Source organism: Anopheles gambiae, chromosome 2 (assembly GCF_943734735.2).
Source record: "Anopheles gambiae chromosome 2, idAnoGambNW_F1_1, whole genome shotgun sequence".
NCBI lineage: Eukaryota > Metazoa > Arthropoda > Insecta > Diptera > Culicidae > Anopheles > Anopheles gambiae.
Window position 1 is genome coordinate 24,461,938 of NC_064601.1, and position 12,977 is coordinate 24,474,914.

Genomic DNA, 12,977 nt, shown 5'->3' on the forward strand with positions numbered 1-12,977 from the left:
GTTGTTCATGCCACTGCCTTTAAAAAGATGTTCTTCAATAAGAACCATGCGTTGCCACGTGCAAGCACGGGCGACTCGAAACGCGTAACTGGAGGATTGCCTTTTATCCGAGCTCCTTCATCCGCTGCCCAAGTGAAGTGAAAAACCGCTTCGGTCATCATGTTGCACAAGAAATGGTGTGGTAAATGATTTCGAACTTTGTCGCCGAGGAAGGAAAGTCCCGCACACACGCACAGCCCATACATAGTAGACATTGAGGGTTGAGGTTGAAATCGCTATCGAAGGTTTCCGCTCCTTTCCAGGAGGGTCTTTTCTCGGTTTGCCGGTTCACAGAGCCGAAGGTCGACTTCTCCGGTAGAGGTCATCATAGCTCGTGTGTCGCACATCGTGTCCGGTGTTTTCGCAACGTTAGTAGCTGCTTAGTTTCTTTTTGTTGCTCTGTTTATGGTGAATGAAAGCGTTCTTTATTTTTATCTCCCGTTTCAGATACATGCCGTGTAGCACACATCAAGGACCCGAGCACTCGACGCTGCCACACTGTTAGGTACGACGAGCACTGAGCTAATCGAAGTGAAATGACTTAAAAAGCGAGGGTGAATAGATTCTGTGCAAAGTAAAAGGGAAAGGAAAGGAAAACTTTGCCCACCGACCGCTTTCTGGCATATTGAAAGGGTATAAATTAGAAATGCAATAAATTATCCACCACCAACGGGCCCAACTCCACCGTGGGGAAATCGGGTCGCTCTTGGGAGACATCTTACATGAACCCCGGTCGGGAATAGGGTCCCAGAAGCGAATGAAGCAATCTTGTAATTTTATCCCTACAGTGCAAAGCGTCAAGGTTTTACGAGTCGAGCTCACTCATACCACTTGTAATCGACGGAGTGTGTGCATGTTTTCCTCTTCAACAGTGTGTCCCCGGGCGGTGATGTTGTGTGAAGTGTAAGTGCAAAGTGTTTATCGTGAAAGGTGAAGAAGGTTTCGCATCGTTTTTTTTTTTGGTTTGTTGTCTTTCCCTTCAATTCAGCTTCTTTTGAACGCGCACGATAATTCCGAGAGCCTTCAAAGCGTGAGGTTGCAACAGTGCCCCGCTAAGAGCCGTGCTGATGACGATGTGCGTTCGCCATCGGTGTCGGAGGCGATAAGCGGTGAAGTCAATGAGAGCGTCTTTTGATGCGAGGATGAGTAAGCCGAAAACCGAAACAGTGTAGTACGTGGCCCGTATGCAGAAGAAATAAGAAAAAAACAGTAGCACCAGTAGTGCTGGATAAGAAGCACTTCAAGTTTGTTTGAATGAATAGAAGCAGCTAAGAAGGGTACGATCAACAGAAGGCCCAAGTAACGGGAACAACAAAAAACGGTGGAAATAAAAAGCAATCCACAGAGAAGACGACCCTTTTCATCCAGGAAGGATTAACCTTGCGCCCGAGACGTACAAAATCAAAACTTCAAGTGAAGCATCGGAAAACCTTACGGCTCCGGCGCTCTGGACGCTGGGGAAAAGCGGAAAGGACCGCAAAGGGAAGAAATCCTTTCATCCACCTGTCCAGGTGTAGCGGGGGGACCTGAACGAAAGCCAACCGGAGAAGGAAGGCAGGTAGGTACAAACCCGCATTCGATGGGAAAAGATTTGCTGTGGAGCAATGACGGCTGGGGTGTGGTTGTTGATTTTTCCTTAATGGGACAAACCAGAGCACTCCAGTGGTGGTTCTCCGGTGTTGATCCCGTTGCGTTTTCACCGGCTAGTGGGATAAATGCGGTTCACAGGCCAGCATAGATGATGTGCACCCACCCCCCAGAACACCCTCCCCGGGGGAGCAGTTTGTTTGGCAGGCACTTCCTTGGACATTTGTCATGTAGGCGTGCAGCCGGACCACGGGTACGGGCTGCAGAAAGGTGGTGGGTTTGGGTTTTAAATATTTATCATATCTCCCCGGGCGTCTTGCAAAGGGAAATTCTTTGCGGCCGAGTGGCAAACTGTGCATTGGAACGATAAACGGACCCAGTTACAGGGGTAATGATTGAGGTGTGCTTCAATCTTTTATGTCCGCTCGTAGCATTTATCTTCACTCGTCTGTGCGATGCACGCTGGCGGGGAAGGCGAGTGACACTGGCCCCCAAAAAGGTCGTTGATAAATGGTCCGGGTTGAATCACATACCTGGGAATAGTGCGTACCACCAATCCGCAAAAGAAACCACAAACAATGAATTGATGCTCGGGGAAAAGACATTTAAATTTATTTCCCCAAACATCACTGGGATAATCAAGGGAAAGCGTCGTTGATTTGTATTGTCAAGAGAGAATGGGGATAAATATGATAATGATGATACATCATAAGTGGTAAGCTTTTTGATAGTGCCGAACTGTTGTGGTCGTAGTGTGTTTTTCCGTGAATTTGGTTTGGATAGAAGATAGAGCAGCTTCGTAGCAGAAATAATGCGAAAATGTAATGCTCTTTACATACCTTCTGGCGCTCACTGCCATTTGGAAGAACACACGGTACGATGCCTCGGTGCGAGAGTGTACTCTACTATCCCAAATTACCCCACAATCATGTCATTTGACACGATTTACCGAGAATCATTTCCAGCTCTCAGCGTGCAATTCAGAACTTCTGCCCTGACACTCGAGCCATCGATTACCAGCCCCGTAATGAACCGCTTCATTTTCGGAAAACATGAAACCCAACGATTGAGCTATTCAGTGGCAGCGCTTTTTCTTCTCCACCGTCTGCCAAGCAACGTCCACTTGAGTGACTTGACTTTCACTCCACTTGAAAAGCTGCCAAATTGAAGCTGCCGGCCTGAGGTTTTTTTTTGTCTGTTTGTGTCTGCTACATTCAGAATGTATCAACTCTCGACTTCACTTCTCCACTTAACTCGATTGATCCATTATTCAATCAGCCAAATAAAAGCTTATTCCTCTCTCACGCACACACACACACACATACTCTATCATCATCGCCAGCCACACCCAGCGACGAGCTGCGGACAGAGCGAACTAGGGCATACGCAGACAGGGAAGAGCTCGCTTTGTCGTCAGTTGCTTGCAAGCTCAGACCCAGCACAGGGTGAAATAGTTCGTTTTGTTTGTTCATTCCGTTGATTTGTTGAAAGTTTAACTTTTCAAATGAGAAAAGCTAACACACGGGCTAGAAATGGGGTGCGGTTTTTTGTTGCACCAACACGCCCTCCCCACGAGACGGGATGGAGTGACGAACGATCGATTCTCGTAGTGCAAGCGCTGCACAGAATCATGTGAACCCCTTTGCTTGAGAGCAAGAGAAAAAAAAACCCCAATGCATCCCGAGTGACTGCAACGAATCCAAAAAGGAAAAGGAAAGGCTCCATTCCCACCGAGTTTCTGGTGCGGATTGAACAAAATGTTTTCCGTTTGCTGATAAGCTTGGAAAGCTTTTTGAAGCGCGTTACGAGTGAAAAAGCGGTACGCCGGTAGCGTAGCCCCACCAGCAAGCGTGATTGCCCGCACGAGGAATGGTGTCACCATTCAATTTCGATGAGCACCAACCGGGACTGATTGGTTTTGTGCTGGACGTGAGTGAGTGGTTGCAGTGATGACAGGAAGCAGTCAGTCTCGGTCCCATGCTCGTGTAGCCTGCCCGGGGAGTTGAACGTATTGCCGCTGGGCACGCGCGCGCTTACACAAAAACGAAGTAAATTGGCCCAGTTATGCTGTCACCGAAGCTTTCTAATGCCATTTTGCAGTGCCCGTCTGTGTTCGGTTCGTCTTGTTTCATTTGTCGTCTAATCTTCCTCACCCCGGGGGGGAGAGCACAAAAAACGACCCATTTAGTGCGGAAAGAAAGAGTTTCCACTGCACCACTGCTCGGACCACTTTCTATTTCGCTTCATTGCACGCCGTACCGTACTTGGAGGAGCCGGTACCAGCTCCAGTAACTGACCGACTAAAGTGGCCCTTAAAATAACGTTCACTTTGCGAAACTGTCCCGTCCCTTCCGGCGGCACGATTGCGAACGGGTTTACGCGGCTGGGTGTGCACTCCACTCCGCACCGCTTGATGTCGCACTGTGCTGCAAAAGTGTACACCGCAAACGAACCAGTACTTCCGACACATTGATGTGTCCATGCCGCTGGTGAAGGACATTGGCTTAACAACAACAAAAAAGGGGCATACAGCCGAACAAGAGAGTGAAAGAGTGTGAGGGTGAAAAAAACCGGACAAATTCCACCATACGGAAACATCCTAAACGAAACCGGCGCTGCAGCCCTCGAGCAAACTGCGGCAAACGCAGCGGCGAAGGTAAACATTAAACATTCATATGTCTGTATGCGCACCGCTCCTCACACGGCCGTCCCCTGTCTGTCGGTTGATGCTGCACCAATCGTTCATTTGCTGAAATGTTGCATATCTGCACGGGATATGCTGCTGCGCAGCGATGTCGATGCACGGGCAAGATGGATGGATTGAAAGTAAACCGAACCGACATGAGCGTAAAATTGAAACATGTGCAAAAGCGCTTGACGAACTCGGGACGACTGTTCAATCGAGTAAATGAACGGAACGGTACGGATCAGTTCTGGCGCATCGCGTGACATGTTCGGTTTGCATTTCATCTCTCGCGACACATTTTATGGGTTTTCGCTAACTAAACATCGAGCATGACTTTGTTGTCTTTTTCAGCAATGACAGCACGGTACGCTGTTTAGTTGTGCTCATCCGTTATGGATGGTACTTTGAGGCAATGGTTGGGGAAAATAAAACTTTTGCGGAACTGTTTTGGCCAAACAGTTTGTTAGCCATGGTTGGCTGTCAGCTTGTGGAATGGATGATGTAATCTGGGTTGAAAAAATAAAACAAAACTAAAACTTTATCATGCTCTTTTTCAGAGATGTTGCAATAATATTTCCAAATAGTACTTCATTTAAGCGACTTTGTTACGATGTTCATATTATAGACACAATCATTTTCATTGAATTATTAGTTATTCGAGCAAATAGTGATCTATCGCCCCTTCCTTACACATTCGTTCCTGTCTTTTCAAGGCAGAATGTTTGCTTAAGTGGAACTATTCGAAGCATTTAATAGGATAAGATCACCTATACTCTCTAAGATGAATGATTTAATTTTAATAAAAACATGTTTAATTTAATTCATGTTTTTTTTTCAATACTCAAGAATGCAATTTTAGAAGAATCTCAAACATACAGATCAGAATAACAAATAACTCACAGCAGTAAGTTACTTTATTCGAACATCACGCTAAATATTTTCCAACACATGCCACTGGTCTGAAGCACAAGACTGGCAATCTTCAGCGCAAAGTGAATGATTCAAATGAATGGAACGTCTCAGAAGTGCTACAGCACGTTACAGATTAAATCATGTGGGCAGTGAGAAAATAACCGCTAGCTTTCACTGCAAATCCGTGCTACCGTATCAAAGAAGCTTGCTGCATTAGCTCAAATGATTATTTGATATTTCAGCACGGACAAACAGGCTTCTCAAAATAAAATTCACTCAGTGTAAATTGACATTTTCAAATTTGCAGCTGAAACTAATTAAAAATCTTAATTGACCCCTGCTGGCCCGTTTAGTCGAAGGCAATTACAAGCAATCTTGCTGCGTAATACAGGGTTTTCCACCGTTTTAGTCGTTTTTGGATTTTGTTGTTTTTTGGATTCGTTCAATGGTTTCCCACTTATTTTCCAATTGTTAGTAATATCTCTTGGCATCCTCCCAGCACTTTAGGGACAAATAATTCATATGATTTGGGGGAGTGTGTAAAAATCCAAATCTCACCACTTTCAACAAATCTTAACCATCCTTGTGTTCTCACGCCAGAAATAAACTATCGCCGGGCAGCCAGTAAAATCCTTCACCGAAAAAGATTTGAGCTTCAAAATATAACCCTCTCCGGGCATACAACTTGCCATAAGAGTCGCATCTCGTGCTCACAAGTACAGACCGGGCCGGCATTTTTACGTGCCCTTTAAAAAATAAATCCTAATGAATCCCCACTACCACGACACCGTAAGGAGTGCTGCGTTGAGCAGAAGTTATGAAGCACTTTACTTTTGAGCCCCGAGACATCGTAAATGACACATTACGCTTCACAGCGCATTCCGCTCGTCAGTGCAACAGCGTCCGAACGAAGTTTTGGCCACTGAACTGCCTTTTTTAAGAGTAGAATTTTAGTGTTTTCTCTCAGTCCTTCTCAAACCTTTGGTCGCACGCTACAGCCAGCAAGGTCGTAGTCGGGGTGCACCATAGAAATGGTGCAGTCGTAATTTAGTATTTCGCTGGTCGAAGGATTAGGAGCGCTCGGTGTGTATGCCGAACAAACAGCGTGCTGCAGAGAAACTATAGCCGAAAAAAAAAAATAAAACGCTAGTAACGAATCCTCTCGTACCAGGCTGCCGTGCTGCGAGACGAATGTCCCAAGTGTAAGCTGGCAGGATTTGTGATGTGCCGGCTGCCGGCCGAAGCCCGCAGTGTCCAGCACACCGTGGCACACCAGTTAGAGACAGTGAATCGGATTATTTATTGGTAATAACTCATCCTTCTGGGACTTTTCCTTCCGGTGACACTGGCCGTAGAGGCCCCCGGAGGATCCTTGAAAGGCGAGGCGTCTGTGGCTTCCCCAAAAAAGAAGTGTAATCAATGTTTTTCTTCATCTCTTTCGGCGCAATCCAGTGGATTATGGCACTCCGGGCTGGGGTGCCAAACGGAGCACCAAGTACATAAAGCAGCAAAACCACAGCGTCCAACCAACAGCACCACACAGGCAAATAGGACGCGTTGAAGTACTGTTGGCTTGTAGTATGGGAATTGTCTTAGCGAGTATAATTAAGATAGATAATAACGATGTCACCGTAAAAGCTAAAACCACATACCACAGACCCTGTTACTGCATACCGTGCCGGTCACTAGGGCATGAGACCGCGTGGTTCATACTCTGTTCGGTCACTTTCCCGACCTCCCCCGGTTGCCGAAGGAGACACATTTTTTGGCACGTGATTATACGGAAGCGTGTCTAGCCGCTTCCCTCCTGTGGCTTTTAGGAGCTATGGAATTATTTATTCGTTTTTCGTTTTGTGTTCGGTGGCCATCGTCACAACCGGTCACGCAAATATCTCACAGGAAATCAACAGGGTTCTGCTCTGGGTTATGCATCTTAAGATCACTGCCGCTCCACGGGCCGCTCTGCCGCACACCATTCCAGGAACTGTCCGGCCATATTTGTGCGATAACTAATGGTTCTTTCAGCTCAACGCTGCCGAAAGCGGCACACCACCAGAAACGACCAGACCAGCCGGCCCAACAAAAACAAGCAGCCAAGGATCGCCGCCGCTTCCGGGAGTGTGCGGTTGCTTTTCTCCCCCGAACCGGAAACGAATGGTAAATGATCCTGCGATAGAGCGGAACGATTTATCTCGGCTTACTTTTAATGAGCTAGAAAATTAGATAAGTAATAGAGCCACTGCGTAATTAAGCACTTTCGAGCAGGCAATCATTTCCCTTCGGCAGTCGTCCAGCGTTTGCAGCCCAAGAACGATCATGAATATGTGGTTAGTCGATAAGGATATGCTTTTTTCCTACTCTTTACCCACTATATTCAGGTGATAAAGTGCCATAATCTTCGACCCTCTGCGAACCAGCACGATGAATGCCTTAAGGTGACAGTTTTCTCGTCCACCCAGGGCTTGCCGGCAGGCGACTCAGAGCTGAAGCAAATATAAACCTATCAATCAATGGCAATCCTTATTAGCGAAGCTGCTGGCGAGTGGAATTGCTTTTCCGTCCTCAATTACTGACAGTGTGTTGTTTACGGTCGGCCGGAGTTCGGGATCCGGCGATTGTTGACAGCTCGCTGTGGGCTGTTTGCTCGATGGCGGGGGGAGGGGGGGCTATCATCTCGAGGGAAATGTCTGATCGGAGTTGACATGCCGGATGTAAGAGGGCGAGAGAGACAAAGAGCAATGAGAGAGCGAAAGACATACAGCAGGGCAAGAGCTTGTGCGATCTGTGGACAGTAGAATTTGGTTGTGTTTTGTTGGGACCGTGCCAACTGAGACCCGTTTGAAATGAACCTCCATTAAACCGAAACAGATGCTACCCACTTGAACCACTGTTTACAATCTCCAACGGAAATCAAAATGTCATCCTTTTGCACCTTCTCATCAACGGCGTTATCGCCAACAGGAGCTTTGGGGGAGATAGTAGCGCGGGAAGCATTTCCTTCCCTTCAAACCGACCGGATACTTGTGGTCGTGCAATGGGTCGAACGGGGCAGCCTGTGACAGGTATCTCCGGTCAGACAAAAAAAAACGTGAACGTTCAAACGAGGGACCAGAACTGGGTGTGGTTGTCCACTAGGGAATGGCACTGCTTCGATATAGTTATCAAAATGTTTACCTTTCCAGTATGTGCGTGTGTTTGTGTGTGTACGAGCGACATGCACGAACAAAGGTAGCATTTATCTGCCAATCTTAGGATACAACGCACGCTTGACCTAAATGCCATCGTTTCTCTGTGTCTGTGACCGACCAGGATGGAAATAACTTTCATCATTATCCGGCAAAATTGGGAGCTCGAATGTAGCACGAAAAAAAAACTCGATGCGGGAGCGATGGGTGTTTTCATCACCAAGAGCCATTGCTGGCAGACTATTCAATTGGCGTACTTCTGGCCATACAAGTAGAAACCGATACGCATTCGGTCTGTCTGTCATTGAGCAAACATCCAATTTACATGCAGTTGACCGAGCAGCGTGAGCGGTTACCGAGCAAGAGTATGCTATGCGTTGGACATAACGTTCTTTGTGATGCAAGAGGGAAAGAAACATACCAAGGTTAGCATACAGCATGCTGCGGTACTGTTTAAGAAATGGAACCATTGTTGTGGAGTGCATTCCCTGACAGACATTTCTCACATTTCCAGCACAAGTCAGACCAAATTCTAGCTACGCTTGAGCGTATGTAGCTCCACTCATCCACTGTCCTCCCACTTAGCGAGATTTGGTGGCGCTTTTTTACATGAAAGAAGTGAAGAAGTGAAAGAAGTAATCCGATGCGAAAGCTAACCTCTCACTCACCTCGAATGCTTTCACGGTAAAGCGTCCGGTAATGCTCAACTTTTGACTCCATTTCTCAACTCCCACCGTCCCACAGTAAGCCCGGTAACAGTTTGCCGACCCCCGGCACTGTAACCACGTGCGCACATTTCCTTCCGGAGGGGGATGAGAAATGACCCATACATACCCGCCCCGTTACCGGTGCACGGCTCATGATGATGTTCCCGTTGATGATAGGAGTGATTATGGGGAAAGGCGAAACTTTTGCGCTTGACGAAGGTTCTACGCTCGATTCTGGTTACGGGTACACTTCACACACAACGGCACGCGTGAAGCGATCCAACCGACCAAGTGGCGCGTTGTGTGCGGAAACCCAGCTATGAAGGAATATGTCGCCCCCACCAACCAACGGATGTTTGACAGGTTCGGGTGGGCGTTGGTTGAGGGAGTTTAAAGTTTTGGTTCCATCTCGTCCCCGGATTGTAACTCGGAACGCCTCCGACATGGTGTGTGATATTGGTAGCTTTGCTTAACGACTATTCGCTGGTGCTTGACGACTTGTTTTGTCACACTTGTGGTATGGTTTCGATCGTTCGACAAATTATGGGACAAAAGCTTCGGATGCTTTCATTACGTTTTAAATGAAAAAGCTCTTAATCAATCGTTCCTGTTTCAGTCGATGGAGTTTGTACGTGTAGTTAATAATGTATTTATTTATTTATGTATTTATTTATTAAATCATACATTTTTCAAACATGTTCCAATAAAAACGGTACAGCTTCATTCCCCTCACAACTTAATCCCTTAAGCTGTATGTTTGGCATGTCAAACTTCTTACTACACCCAAGACCGTCCTCCGTAGCCTAGACCTCTGCACTGTTTCGTTTGATCACCGATTCCTTATCGGGTCGCATCATCATCGTTCTGTTAGCATTTCCACTTTGGCTTATTTAAAAAGCTGTCCCACATTTATTGCAACCCTTCCCTGAAGTGCTTCGGTCGACCGCAAAGGCATGTTTGCGTTGTGGATCGTTTCGAAATATCTTCACCGCAAGGAAAACTCGCGTACCACTGCTAGCCAGTTGCTACGGCAGCGATCCCAGAATGAGAATGTACAAAATTCTACCACTAGCCCAGAAATACCTTCACCGAATGTACTGGCTGCTCCTGCCAGACTGTGTGTTGTTGGGTTGAATTTTTATCTGCTTTCGTATTCTTCTTCTTCGAACCCTTATCATGTATTTCGTACCGTTCCACCTTCTCGACATACTTTCCACGCATCATTGATTGGATTATGCACACATTCCTGGCTTTCTTTTCCCTTTTCCTCCCTTGCCACCTTTACCCATCAGCATTTTTCGATGGTGTATCGATTTAACGGTAATTTGAAAATATGTCTGTTTGTGTTCCCTTCTTCTATCCGCTAAACGAGCGTCGTTTTCGTTTCCACCAACACATCCTCTGCCCCGATACAATCGCGCGCTTGCTGGCAGTCAATTTTGACCCACGTTACATTCAACTTATCAGTCGATAACGTCTTCAAGCTCCATTTACTCTTTCCCATTGTGTCACATTGGCGAACTAGTGTCTCCTTTTGTGCCAACTCTTGTAACAGCGCTGACTAGGTATGGTGCAAAACTTCTCGCAGCTGGCAACATGAAGGAATGTTCCTTGGCGGTCCTTACCCGAATCCCCCAAAACCAAAAACAAAGTTACAAACAGCTCCGAAAATTTCTCAATTCACGCTCGAAACAATAAATAAAATTACATGCTTCTTGCTGCTGCTGATGCTCTTCTTGCGAAAGTTATTTCCGAAAACGGGTATGCTCCTATCGGGGACGCTTTAGTTCGAGTGGCTGAGCGTCACATGCTAGAACAAGTGCGTAAGACAAACCGCCTCTCACATACACGTGCGTTCGGGGCAAATCGAACCAGACCACTGGTGGAAATTGCGTTCCACTTCCACACGATCCTTCGCCACTGCAGCGCTTCATTCATAAATGCGGTTCGCGCGTCTATGACTGTGTAACGAAAGCCCGTACCGCCCTGTAGCGAACGTAATCGAGGGCGAATGTCACCGCTGCACGGTTGGCACGGTGGACAAAGCTCCGCGGGTGCGTCGTAGCTTCCACACCATGACAGCATGCGAAGAAGGGAGCAAATTGCGAAGACAGTTTTACGGGAAAATTTATTCAGCAAAAATGTCTACAGATGTTTCCCTCCCAGTAAGGGTTGGATCCGTTGGTGTGCTTATTTTCTTCCCGACAAGCGCAAAACAACCCACACACGCACAAACTCCCGAAAAACCCTCAACATGACACGACAAGCAGCGACCCCGAAAACAAAAAATGACCTCCCCCCACTTCGAACGATGAGAATCCAATTCTTCTCCCTGCAACCGACGCCTGCAAGGCGCCAGCGTACTAGGAGGGCCACCCTTCGTGGCCGGATTTTCCACGCAACTCGTCTAACGACTTTAGCAAATTATGTAACATTAATATAATGCGATGTTTTACGAGCCTGCCCTCGCACCGTGACAGAAGGGGGTGGTGAACCATTCTCAAAGCCATTCCCACCCTCCAGCCGAGGAAAAGAAACATCGAAACGAGAGCTAATCGTGGCCCGGTGTCGTTTAAAACGTGAAGCACCAAAACAACTTTACAGTTCGTTCGTACCCCTGCATGGTGAGTTCACCCTGGGTGCCAAAGGCCCAAGCCGGGCCGCTCTCACAAATCGTTCGCCACCAAAACATGAATCCACAGGCGCGTACAACTTTTCGGCTCCAGCTACTACGGGGAAAGGTGTCCTAGACATGGCAGGAACCACACGACACCATTCACCATTATCAGCTCCATCGAAAACAAGCCTAACCTCGGGTTGAGGTTATGGGCAGACGGCATGCCGTCTGTCCTCTTGTCACGGGCAGCTCACACACCATGCTGCCATGTCGTTGATCTTGTTTAATTTAGCATACTATTGGTGGCAAATTAATTCTTCAACTTCGAGCCCCTTTTCGACCCCGATCGAATCTCCTTTGCGGGAGCGAGGGTTTGCATAACACTTTCCCGGGAAAGTAAACGATCAAAATGCCACTCCCCCATCCCAAGGTGGTGCGGGTAACAACAACATCCGGTAACATCCGCAAAATCGACCTGCTGACTCGCCCCGTAGCAACAGCTGACAGCACTTGGTACGATCGGTTGATTAAATATGTTATGTCTTGTGCTTGTTACCCTAGTCACCCTTTCCTCCTTGGCTCAATATCCCACTTGGAGCAGCTCTCTGTCTCACGACAAGTTGCCCCAAGAGAACAGTTGAAATAAAAAAACCCACAAAACTGACAAACGAGCCAATGGCGGTGAGGAAATTCCTAGAAACAAAAAGGATTACTCCCGGTACGTCTCAATTTTCATCGAACCAAGGCTGAAGGCTACAAACTGGTTACCACCAGCCAGGCAGATCGACGTGCTTCAAGTTCGGGGAGTTTCATAAACAAATGCTCCACAGCGCTACCGTTCAACCGTCCTTCGGCCCGTGTGGCAACTACTGCAACAGTGCTGTGTCTTTACGCAGGGAACAGAAAAGAGTACACCAGGCCGTTCGGGATAACTACTTCCCGGGGACATCAGAAGTGAATGCGGAATGGATTAAGTGGACATCCCACCCAGACATCTCTGCACAGATGACATCCCATGCCTAACGAGCGGTGGGTCGATTGGTGGCAAAGTCTCTGCAAACGTTCAAGTGTTATGTTACAGAAAATGTAACACAACCAGGACATCTCATCTGATACTCATGTTGAGTGCGGCTGTGGCTGTGCGTGTGTTTTGGTGGTCGAAATCGATCGAACCGAAGACAAAGAGTGGGATGGCGTGCTTCATCATATTACAGGAACCATTTGGAAGTGCCCGAAAAGGAACG

General features: G+C 47.3%; 1 protein-coding gene across 15 annotated transcripts in view; it reads left to right on the plus strand.

Moving 5' to 3' along the window:
* LOC1273326 (dipeptidase 1) overlaps positions 1 to 12,977 on the plus strand; it is a 127,285-nt gene that overhangs the window by 47,363 nt on the left and 66,945 nt on the right. For 2 of the 15 annotated variants that reach the window (XM_061644824.1, XM_061644825.1), the window contains exon 3: positions 487 to 544. The exons of 2 other annotated variants lie outside the window; for them this stretch is intronic. The gene's annotated coding sequence lies outside the window, so the exon portion shown is untranslated. Of the gene's footprint in view, positions 1 to 486; positions 1,598 to 12,977 lie in introns of all 15 variants that reach the window. 11 more of the 15 variants (XM_312292.6, XM_061644826.1, XM_061644828.1 and 8 more) reach the window with 9 other exon arrangements.